Raw genomic sequence first — 11,877 nt, forward strand, 5'->3', positions numbered from 1 at the left:
ATACACTTCCCAGTCAGGGGTAGTTTCAATCAAAGCACGTTTGCAACAGCGCGGAACAATTTGAAGCAAACGTCGAACAATTATCTCTAATTCTTCTTTTGAAGATTCCCAACATCTCTAATTCTTCTTTTAAAGATTCCCAACAATCGTCGCACGATCGGAAAAAATATTCGAGATATCAATAGAATTGAATTAAAAGTTATGACTCTCAATATAAATGAAAATAATGAAATAATCAGATCTAAATTTATGAAATAAGTAGTTTGACTAATGAAAATAATGAAACAAGTTTTACAAGACTTTTGGTCTTAACGCTTCCCCACAACATTCAGTTATGTTCAAAGTAGTGTTATCCAGCGACAATTGGGGTAAAGTGGAGTCATTCAAAGCGTCGAAAAATGCAGATGTATTTGCAGTCAATTCGGCCGGCAAAGCATTGGCAATTGCCGATGTACTTGCGGTCGGTGCTGGTTGAACCTCAGTGGGGTCCTGTGAGGCAATTGCCGATGTACTTGCGGTCGGTGCTGGTTGAACCTCAGCGGGGTCCTGTGAGGCAAATGCCGATGTACTTGCGGTCGGTGCTGGTTGAACCTCAGCGGGGTCCTCTGAGGCCGATTCCCCATATCGAATTAAAGGCTTTGACGGTCTGCTGCTTTTTCTCGTGCCCTCCACTGCAACCTCCTCTGAAAGTTCGTCAGGCACGTAGGAGTCGTCGGACGAGTCGTTTCTAGGGCGTTTGCTAAGGCTTTTGCGCAACATCATTGTCGAAGCTCTTTTTTCTTGGGGAGCAGGTGAACTCTCTACGCTCGGGGACTTTAATTCGGCAGACCTTCACTAGGTTGGCTTTTAGTGGATTTTTGTCCTCGGCCGTTTGTGAGCTCTTCCGGATTAGCTTTTCGCCCGTTAGTTTCCTTCTCGAACTTTCGGCGTGACTACGAATTCGTTCAACGAGTGCTGAGTTAACGTTCGCGTCCGTCGATTGTTCCCTGGGTCGCAGTAGGTCCAACGCTGAGGGCCATTGACGCACCGTTCCGTAATTGGATAAGTCGGACTTAAGCAATTTCGCTGCAGGAAGTCCAGAAATCCGCAATGTTGCCACCTCGCTCGAGGTCTTCTCAATTGACGAACCCTCGGGCAGCTGCTCATACACTCCCCGTAAGTTCCTGCCCCCTTTTTTGTACGATTTCCGTCGTTTGCGCTGATTCTTCTCGTTGGCTGGCAATTGAGGAAAACCTTCTTGTAACGAGACCAACTGATCGCCACTCAGTCCTTCAAGCATTTTCCTCTTCTTCAATTTAACCTCACTGTCACTGTCGAGGTCTTCTTTTGGCCACACTTTCTCGTCTATAAGAGCCTCATCACCGATCGTTTCTTTATCTAAACAATGAAAACGTTTTAAGTAACAATCGTTTAACGTTTCCAGCATATCACAACGTTTCCACGTGACAATCGTTTAACGTTTCTTAACAACTTTGACCGTTGGGTATTTGTAGAACTATTTGTTGAAGCTATAAAAATAAGCTAGAAAATTCCTGATTAAGATGTTTTAAAATCTTACCAATTTCGGTACAAGGTTTGCATGTCCTGGCTTTGTTGATCAGATCCCGATTTGAAAAGGGCCACCAGACCTTCTGCCCCATCTCAGTCATTCCCCAGCTTCCTGGATGGCTGGCATGTATCTGATCAACGACTGCCTCTTTGATAGCGTTTGGGATCGCCATCTTGTTGTTGACAAACACAATGCCGTTTCTGAAGGTGAGCGATTTCCAGTGACTGTGCATATGTTTACTCAGCGACCTGCATCTCTGCTCGTCTTTCAATTCCACGCATTCTCGCACTTCTCTGAGAACCGTGTCGCGGTTGGTCAGCGCTGCGACTAGGGTGTCGTTGAAAATGCTCCTGATTTGGTTCTCTGTGACCATGTCCACTCCAGTGCTTTTAATTGGGGAGACGAAAGGAGTCGATGTACTTGGCACTGGATCAGTTAACGACCGAACTATTGGGTTTGATTTAAGAAACCCTCTTAGATTCACTCTGCTGCCAACCAAATTTGAGTCAACCGATTTGTTTAAATCAGGCGAATTGTGTGACATTATTGGGCAACTAATTTAGGATTAAACTATTTCAAACTAAATTAAACTATTTGAGGCAACGAATGAGGATGAAGTTAAACTATTTGAAATGTGAAGTTAAACTATTTGAAGGCAACGAATGAGGATGAAGTTAAACTATTTGAATGGATGAAGTTAAACTATTTGAGGCAACGAATGAGGATGAAGTTAAACTATTTGAATGGATGAAGTTAAACTATTTGAGGCAACGGATGAGGATGAAGTTAAACTATTTGAGACAACAAAAGTTTCAAGATGAAATTAAACTATTTGAGGCAACGAATGTTGAAAAGTTGAGGATCAAGTTTATTCAAGCAGAAATTTTGGGCAAATGATACTTGGTAGCTCTGCTCTCACTATTAATACTTTTGCCTGGATACGACTCGCCTTGTAAAAGTGACTTGTAATCGTTCGGTTAAAACTTCTACTACAAATTCCAACAACGAACTAGTAGTAGTGAGTAGGTAGTGTATAAACTGTTCGTTGTAATCGTTCGGTTAAAACTTCTACTACAAAACCCAGCAACGAACTAGTACTATTTAATTTCGTCATACGATTACAAGTTTCCGCTTTAGTATTCCACTACAAATATAGTATGCCAACAACCACCTCACGATTGTTAACCAAATGAACAAATTCATCAATCGTCTTACGATTGCAGTCTTATGAAAATATTCAACAATTACCCCACGATTGTGGGTTAGATGAACAAATTCATCAATTGTGATACGTTTTTTAGTTAGATAAACAATTGTAAAACAATTGTGAGTCAAAAGAACAATTGTCACACGATTGTGAGTCACATGAACATATTTAACATACTTAGTTTGAACAAATTGGATGCATGAACAAGCATGTTTAAAATGTTCATGCATGTTTAAAATGCATGAACATTTTAATCCGATTAGAGTCCAGCATTTTGGTTTTGAAATAAAAATATTCAAAAATAAAATTTAATATTTTCAAAAATTAACTAAATGAACTAAATTTCGGGTCTTTCCCATTATAGCCCCCCTCACAATAATATAGCCACCTTCACGATTGAGTGATCACGATTGAGTGATCACGATTGAGTGATCAACGGTTGCAAATATTGTTTTTATTGTCCTACAATTGCAAGCCTTTTAAATGAATTGTTACACGATTGATACTTCCTTCTGAGAGACTAATGAATCAAGGGTGATACGTCCTGTAAGACTTCCTTCTGTCCACCTCATCATCCTAAAACATTTATTTATATATACAAAAATTGACTTTCATCAAGATTTGTCAATGGTAGACTGCATATGGTTTATATGCAAACGCTTGGCTTTTGCACTGATAGTTTAGATTGTATCAACTAACTCTTGGCTTTTGCACTGATTTTGTTTCAGGTCCCAGCAAACAAGTGCACATGCAAATTTAGTTTGAACAAATTGGACATGTTTAAAATGCACGAACATTTTAATCCGATTACAGTCCATTTTAATCCGACTCATTTTGGCCAACACTCGTGTACATACATTGTATGCAGCACTTTGGTTTTGAAATAAAAATTAGTTTTTTTTAAATTTTGAGCTATTGGTTGGCACAAATTTGACTTTTGTATTAGATTTTAAGACGAAAAAAATTTTGTTTCGGTTCTTCTTACTACCAAGATTTAGTGATGCCAAAATGAAATTTTGATGTTTCATATTGGCAGTACGACAAAATTTTTGGTTCAAAATGGTATATAACTCAACTCTTACAACTTCGAGGAAAAATTTTTGAAAGTGAAAATTAAAAATTTTTTTTGGGTCCAATGACCTTGCTTTCTGCTTTTCTGGAAAAAAAAATTGATAGTGGTCACCGAAAAAAAAATATAGGTGATGCCAATTTAAGTGCCAAAATGAATAATAGTAAATTTCATATTGTCCCAAGATCAACTTTTTCTACTACTTCAAATTAGCAGTCAGATCAATACTACTACTACTACTACTACTACTACTACTACTACTACTACTACTACTACTACTACTACTACTACTACTACTACTACTACTACTACTACTACTACTACTACTACTACTACTACTACTACTACTACTACTACTACTACTACTACTACTGTTTCAACACTTTAATTCCAAATATGAAATAAAGGCACGGTTGGCAACAAATACAAACAAAACAAGAAGAGTTATTTGTTTGGTTATTCTGTGAAGTGATGTACGACGAAATTGTGGAAGGCATTCTTTGACCCGGTTGCTGCTTTCTCCTGCAATCTGGTGAACGATACTTTGTTTCGTACACAGTCTCCTTCGATTTGACTCATCCACGTTTTCCGTTGCCCCCCCAGGAGCGCGTCTGGCATGGGCGTATTGATCGGGCGGGTCCCAATTGAAAGCACTGCGGGCTAATATTCCTGGTTCCATTCGCTGGATGTGACCGTACCATTTTATCCGTTTGAGCATGATCATCGTGGATAGTTGGGGCATTCGCGATCTTGACATAATTTCATCGTTCGTTGCTTTCTCCAGATATGACACACGTAGAATTCTCCGAAGACAACCACAGTGGAAACTCTCAAGTTTTCTCTCCATTAATTTCGAAAGAGTCCAAGTCTCTGAGCTGTACAGCACAGCTGATAAAACGAGTGCTTTGTACAAATTGCACTTGAGGTGCACGCTGAGCTGCTTGCTCTTCCAGAGATTTTGGAAGTTAGCAAACCGTTGTCTACCTTCTGCAAGTTTGCAATTGACTTCCTGGAGGTCTCCATGCTTGAGGCTGACATATGATCCGAGATACTTGAACGCTTCTATGTTTTCAAACTCGTTTCCGATAACATCTTGTACTTTGCAGGTAAACACGAGTGTGGCAACTGCTTTAGGTTTGCCACAGTATGTCGATTGGTGAACTTTTCGGCCATTGACTGTTTTGAACTTTCTTTCACACTTGTCACAGGTAAGGCTCGCCTCTATTTGCTCGAACTTTGACTTGTCGACGACATTCTTTGACAAACCGGCTTTGCAGAATCTTTTTTGGTGCACTTTGCGTCCGGTAACTGTACTGAATTGCCGCTGACAATTCTGACATCTTAAAGACTCGTGGTCAGCCACCACTGACCGACTCTCATTTTCTAGCGACTCTGAATCTGCTACCGCAGATTGTTGTTGTGAAGCTACCAACGCTGGCTTAGCCACCGCTAAGCTTTTCAATCTTAGCTTCCGGCCATCTTGTGTTTCGAACCAGCCCGCTTTCTTTTTCGTTCCCAGCAGCACCTCCGTGCTGATGGTTAGTCGTGACTGGCTAGATGTCTCTGCCAGGAGTCCTAGTTTGCCTTTATGTGTTCCAGTGAGTATCTCCACGTTTTGTTGGATACTAGGCACTGCAACAACATTTGGGCTGTCGCATTTTACGCCCATATTCTTTGTTTTGGCCTCATTAATCTTCAGCCCAGCGGCTTCCGCAAGGGCCTCGATTCGATGTAGGTTTTCTTGCACCTCACTGTCTGAGACCCCCACGAGAGCAACATCATCAGCAAAATCTAAGTCAGCCACCAATCTCCCAATGTCTAATCCTCCATACACCGAGTTAACCAAAATGTAGTTGATGACAAGGCCGAATAGGATTGGGGACCACACATCACCCTGCCTAACGCCCGTTCTGACATCAAATAAGCGTCCTTTCTCACCTTCGGCTTTGACTCGACATTTGAATCCATCATAGCTGTTTCTTATGATGTTTATCACTTTTTGCGGAAGACCATAGTGTTTCATTATCTGGTACATCTGCTCACGATCGACAAAATCGAATGCCGCTCGAAAGTCTATGAAACAAAAGCTAATATCCAATTGAAACGCCATTGATTTCTCTATTATTTGACGCAGGGCAAAGAGTTGGTCGGCGCATCCTCTGCTTTTTCTGAAGCCGCACTGCTCTTCCCTTAAGACGCGATCCACTGAATCTTTGCATCGATTGAGAATAACGGAAGCGAACACTTTGCCTGGTACTGACAATAGAGAGATCCCTCGGTGGTTCGAACACTTTGACCTCTTTCCTTTACTCTTGTATAATGGGACAATTTCTGCTACCTTCCAGTCATCGGGCAGAACTTCCGTCGACCAACACTTATCTATGATGTCCCAGAGCCACTCGACAATACCCTTGTGTGCTTTCAACATCTCACAGGAAATGTTATCGGGTCCACTTGCCTTGCCATTCTTCAACCTGCGGACAGCTTCAAGCACTTCTTCAAATCAAATTGGGCTCAGGTCCATCGACAAGCTTTCAGCTGCTTCTTCGGGATCCAATCTCGTACTGCAACTGGATGTTGAGGGATTCAGGAGTTGACTAAAATGTTCCGTCCAGCGTTCAAGTCGTTCCTCTTTCGTCCGTAAGTTGAAGCCAGTGCTTGAAACTAATTTGGTCAACTGGGGTCTCCAGTTTCGGCAAATCTGCTGTGATGCCCCAAAAACCTCCTTCAAGTTGCCTCTGTCCGCAAAGCTCTGCACTTCTTGGCCTTTGCGTTCAAGCCATGCCCGTTTGTCTGCACGTAGAGCTTTTCTGACTTCCTTACAGCAGTTTGTGAACTCTAACAACGCCACCGCGCTGCTGTGTTTCTTCAACTGTAGATCAGCTCGTTTCCGGATAAGTTCCAGAGAATCTGGAGAAATCCAAGGTTTGTTCACTCGCTTGTCCGGAAGGAGGCATTTCACTGCTGCTTGGTTCAGGGCTTTTCGAAAATTGTCCCAAGACTGCTCTGTATTCTCGAAATCGCCGCTCTTATCAAGATGTAACTTGACCTCCTGCGTGAATAAGGCACGCGTTGTTTCATCTTGCAGCTTTGCAGAACTGATTCTGGGCGTGAAACATGGCTTTTTAGACAAAAGTTTCATAGATACTTCAGCAATGACCAGTTCATGATCGGTAATTGTGGTTTTCCCTCTTCTGGTCCTCACATTCGTCAGACATCCTCTGTATCTCTCTGCAAACAGAATGTGATCCAGCATCTTTTTTCGACAACTCGGATCGGGAGGGTTGTAGGTGTACCGATGCACTTGTCGATGCTGGAACCATGTACCACCTACGAGCAATTTGTGTGAAGTGCAAAATTATACTACTACTACTACGACTACTACTACTACTACTACTACTACTACTACTACTACTACTACTACTACTACTACTACTACTACTACTACTACTACTACTACTACTACTACTACCACTACTACTACTACTACTACTACTACTACTACTACTACTACTACTACTACTACTACTACTACTACTACTACTACTACTACTACTACTACCACTACTACTACTACTACTACTACTACTACTACTACTACTACTACTACTACTACTACTACTACTACTACTACTACTACTATTACTACTACTACTACTACTACTACTACTACTACTACTACTACTACTACTACTACTACTACTACTACTACTACTACTACTACTACTACTACTACTACTACTACTACTACTACTACTACTATTATTACTTCTACTACTACTACTACTACTACTACTACTACTACTACTACTACTACTACTACTACTACTACTACTACTACTACTACTACTACTACTACTACTACCATTACTACCACCACCACCACGACTACTTAAAGGTGATAGGACGATGAGTCTATAACATAAACCGAAACTTCCTAACTTGAAACTAGCAATTCCCCTAAATCCGACGTTTCTCACAACCAATACCAATTTTTTCTACAATACCGACAAAAAAGACGCTTCATACATGCAAAACCAATGAAACCGACAAAAACCGACAAATACCGACGTTTTGCACGCCATTTTTGTCGGTATTTCTTTGCTCAAGTCTTTTCATAAATTGAAGGATCCAAAGACTGTATCATATCGCATTTCGGTCTGTACGTGTCTTTTCATAAGCGATTTGAACGAGCACAAGAACGCATCAAATTTTTGAACGAGGCAAAGTCTGGATCATAAGCATTTTTGGTCTGCCTGGGTATTTTTATAAGAAAAAACAAACTGGATGGGTATTCAGGAGGAACTTGATAACTCAGCCCTTGACAACTTGTTAGGAAAACAAAGTTCCATAAGTGAAAAAGCTAGCTTACAATCTCTTTCTCTACCGCAGTCTGGTGCCTGGTTATCCGCAGCCCCCATTCCAGCTCTGGGACTACTCCTATCTTTCAATGACTTCTGTGTTGCTCTCCAATATCTACTGGGTGTGAAATTGTACAAGAACGAGAGAATATGTCCTTTTTGTATATCTTGGATTCTAGATGTAATTGGCGACCATGCAGTATCATGCCATGGTCGCGGTGATATGATCTCTTGTCATGATCGTATACGTCACAAAATTATATCAGCTTGCTCGGAGCTCTTTTCTCACCCATCTCTGAACAGAAAAGTTTACTACCCAACAATAACTCTAGACCGGGCTATATATTCTTACCTGTGTGGAATGCCGGTCAACCAGCAGCTTTAGACGTTATCGTCACTTCTCCCTTGCAGACAAGCCTCATTATAAATGCGTCGGAGAAGAGTGGTTTCGCTCTGTCAGCTGCTGTGGACAGGAAGTACAAACAGTACACCCAGAATTGTAGTGAAGTCGGAATTCAATTCATTCCTCTGGCTTTTGAAGCGTTTGGAGGATTTTCAGAGACAATTTTTAAGACCCTCAAATGAATCGCTTTTCTGGCTGATAACAGAAATTTGCAGCTGGCGGGGTTGTCGGTAGCCTTCAGTAGGTTATCTCAATCAGTCTCCGTTACAGCAATTCGGGGGTCTGCAATCATGCTCCTTGCAATGGATGCGAGATAATAGACACATATGAAACGGGAGCAGATCTTTGAATCCTTGTTGCAGAAGTTAAGAGTCGAGTCGGCCTTGAATAGTGTGTCATCCATGAGCGGGGACAATCTGTAGTGATAAGTTTTTGGCTCACCCATTGAGTGGGGAGCCCAAATTTATGAATTATCATACTAGTTGTACCTCAGTGACGGGTGAAATGTGATTGACCAGAACAGGAAGTTTTACCTCAAACAATTTTTCCAAAAAGGAAACTATTTTGATTGCATGGGTAATTTTATGGGTTGAACTGATAATAATGATCGTTGATCGTTTATGAACCAAGATTTTCTAATTGTAAAATCGAAAAAAAATCATAAATCATTTTGAGCGAGGACCTCAACCTGGGTATCTTTTTAAACCTGTGAAAATTCTCGGTATGTTCGATTTTAGTTTGATGATTGGTTTCAGTCCTGCAGTTTTTATCTTCGGTATCGCCGATGTGTTAGTTTTCAAATATAGTTGGTCTACTTCGGCCAGACAGATTTGGGCGCGGACAGTGGGGTTTAGACCGAACAGACAAAAATTCAGCTATGGGCCACATCGAGCAGACCCAAATTCAGGATTAGGGCAGACCGAACAGACCCACGGCCGACTCTGGACCAGACTTTGGTTAAGTTGTGCCAGACCGACTTAAACATGCGGAACCACAAATTGATAAAAAGAATGATAAATTTTGCTTTTCAAGTTTAATGCTCAAAAATTAACTTGACTATTTTGACTGTTTTTTAACAAAAGGTCATCCAATTCTAGAACAACAGAGTATTCAGAAATCGAAATTCGGTGTACGTTTGATTGTCTTCATGTTGCTAGTTGCTAAAGATTGGCTGCTGCTTAAAAAATGTCATTTTAAGGCTCAAATATTTCTTATTGCCAGCCAAGAACACCACGCACAAGAAACAAAACAGACAGAACCAGTAAACACCCTTACCGGTGCTTGAAATGGTTACTCAGGAACCAGTGCAATTGGTTGGCTTCATTAATTCTGGGAATAAATACTGCACACACTCTAAATTTTCTTCTTCATTCTCATTTCAAACTTGTTGATTTAATGATGTCATTAATTGATTGAACTTAGTTTGATTGACTGATTGAGCTCAATTATTTTTTTACTGCAGAGGACTAACTCTACAAAATTGACCAGCACTTCTGCCCTTTGTTCAGTCCAAATAGTTTCATTGCCGCTGAATAGAGCTAACTTTCTTAAAATAACACCTCCAAAGAAGTTATCAATCTGAAGTTTGTTGGGGTTCGCAACAGAACATAGGTATGGACCAGGCCGAACAGACCAAGAAATGGCCATGAGCCATACAAAGGAGACAAGGGATCAGTTATGGGCCGGACTGAAGAGACCCCATTCAGGTATGGGCCAGACGGAGCAGCGCGACCAAAAAATTTGTCCAGACATTTGAAAAGATATCGTAATCTTATGCAATGTCTGCCTCTGTTTCTCTTGTGAACGTTTAGTTGTTGCTTCAATATCATGGAAAAATACTCGAACAGATTTGTTGGCAGCTATAAACTAAAAAGCAAACATCGTTTGTACACTGCGAATGTTTCTACTGCTTCGAGAAGAAAAATGTATACCAACATGTATTGAGTGACAGAGTTTCCTCAAAGGAAACTTAAAATATTGAGGAGCAATGCTTAGAATTAATTTTCTGATGTAAAGTTTCTGGAATATTCGTGGATTTTTTTATCGGTCGTCACTTTTTTGGCTTTTAGGGAGTGTGTTTTGGTTTCTTTGATATATTACGAGTTCGATTTTTAAGTTGTTTGCTGTTGCGGCTGCTCAAGAATATCAGCGGAACCGATATATCACAGCCTGGTTCTCGAGTTTTACGTCGGCCTGGTTCTTCACTGGGTTCGATTGACTAACGATCTCGCAGAAATAATTAGTCGCTCGGACGTATTAAAGGACTGTATCTTTAATTTTGTTGATTGAAGTTAAGAAAATCCGAAGTGATAATCTATGTTCAATCTCGTGCTGAAGTTTGTAAGATTTCAGCCAGTGTTAGTAATGTTGCTAACTTCTAGTTAAATAAGCTCAACTAACTTAGAACTCGCAAGATCATAAGATCTAGCAAAACTTAGCAAAAAGACTACAGCTGTTAAAGAATCAAATTTTAGTCAATCTGAGAGCCAACTGCTCTTGGTAACAGTTTCTAATGGTTCTAAATACAATACAGTTTCACTAATCAAACAATTGAGTTAAAGTAAATAATCAAATATTTATCAATTTTAACATCATCGCTACTTGTTTCTGATTGGTTAATCAAGAAAATGATTTAGGTCATTGTTTACATAGTAAGTGTCAAATTACTGCAATATTTGCTATTGTTGACATAGGCACGGATGGTTATTACGTGGCTCTAAAAGCCTCGAATGTACGGTATTTCACCTTTAATGATCATCTAAAGTATCATAAAATAAACAACTTAAGAAATTTAAAAATAAATAACAAAATATCGAAAAGTGCCAATTTTGCACCAAATAAGTGCTTATAGCCACACTTGTGGGTCTGATGCAACAACGTTCGTTGGTTCCATGAGTAGCTTAGAGGTAACCCTAACCGTCTGCCATAACCTCGGTTTGCTCGGGTTTTGCCTTCCCAAAATCGGGGGGGTGTACAGATTTTCGGTCCCAACTTGTAAAAATTTTTCAGTTTTGACCATTTTTGTGTTTTGACGAACTTCAAGTTTTTTGAGTTTCAAAAGTTAATTCTTGTTATCTGATGGCTTTTGTAGCTGATTTGAAGTAGCGCCAACATTGCCGGCCCTGTTTTCGATCTCGGAAACACTATCGTAGAATACTGGCGCTAACTTGACGACCGGCCGGTTTAGCTGTCCATGTGCCATTTTGACTCTCGCTGATCCAACAACTCCGTCGTTGCCAGTGAAGATCTCAATGATTCGTCCAAGTTTGTTTTCACAGCGTTTTACAG

The sequence above is a fragment of the Convolutriloba macropyga genome, chromosome 2, assembly GCF_964194025.1.
Source record: "Convolutriloba macropyga chromosome 2, txConMacr16.3, whole genome shotgun sequence".
Classification (NCBI taxonomy): domain Eukaryota; kingdom Metazoa; phylum Xenacoelomorpha; order Acoela; family Convolutidae; genus Convolutriloba; species Convolutriloba macropyga.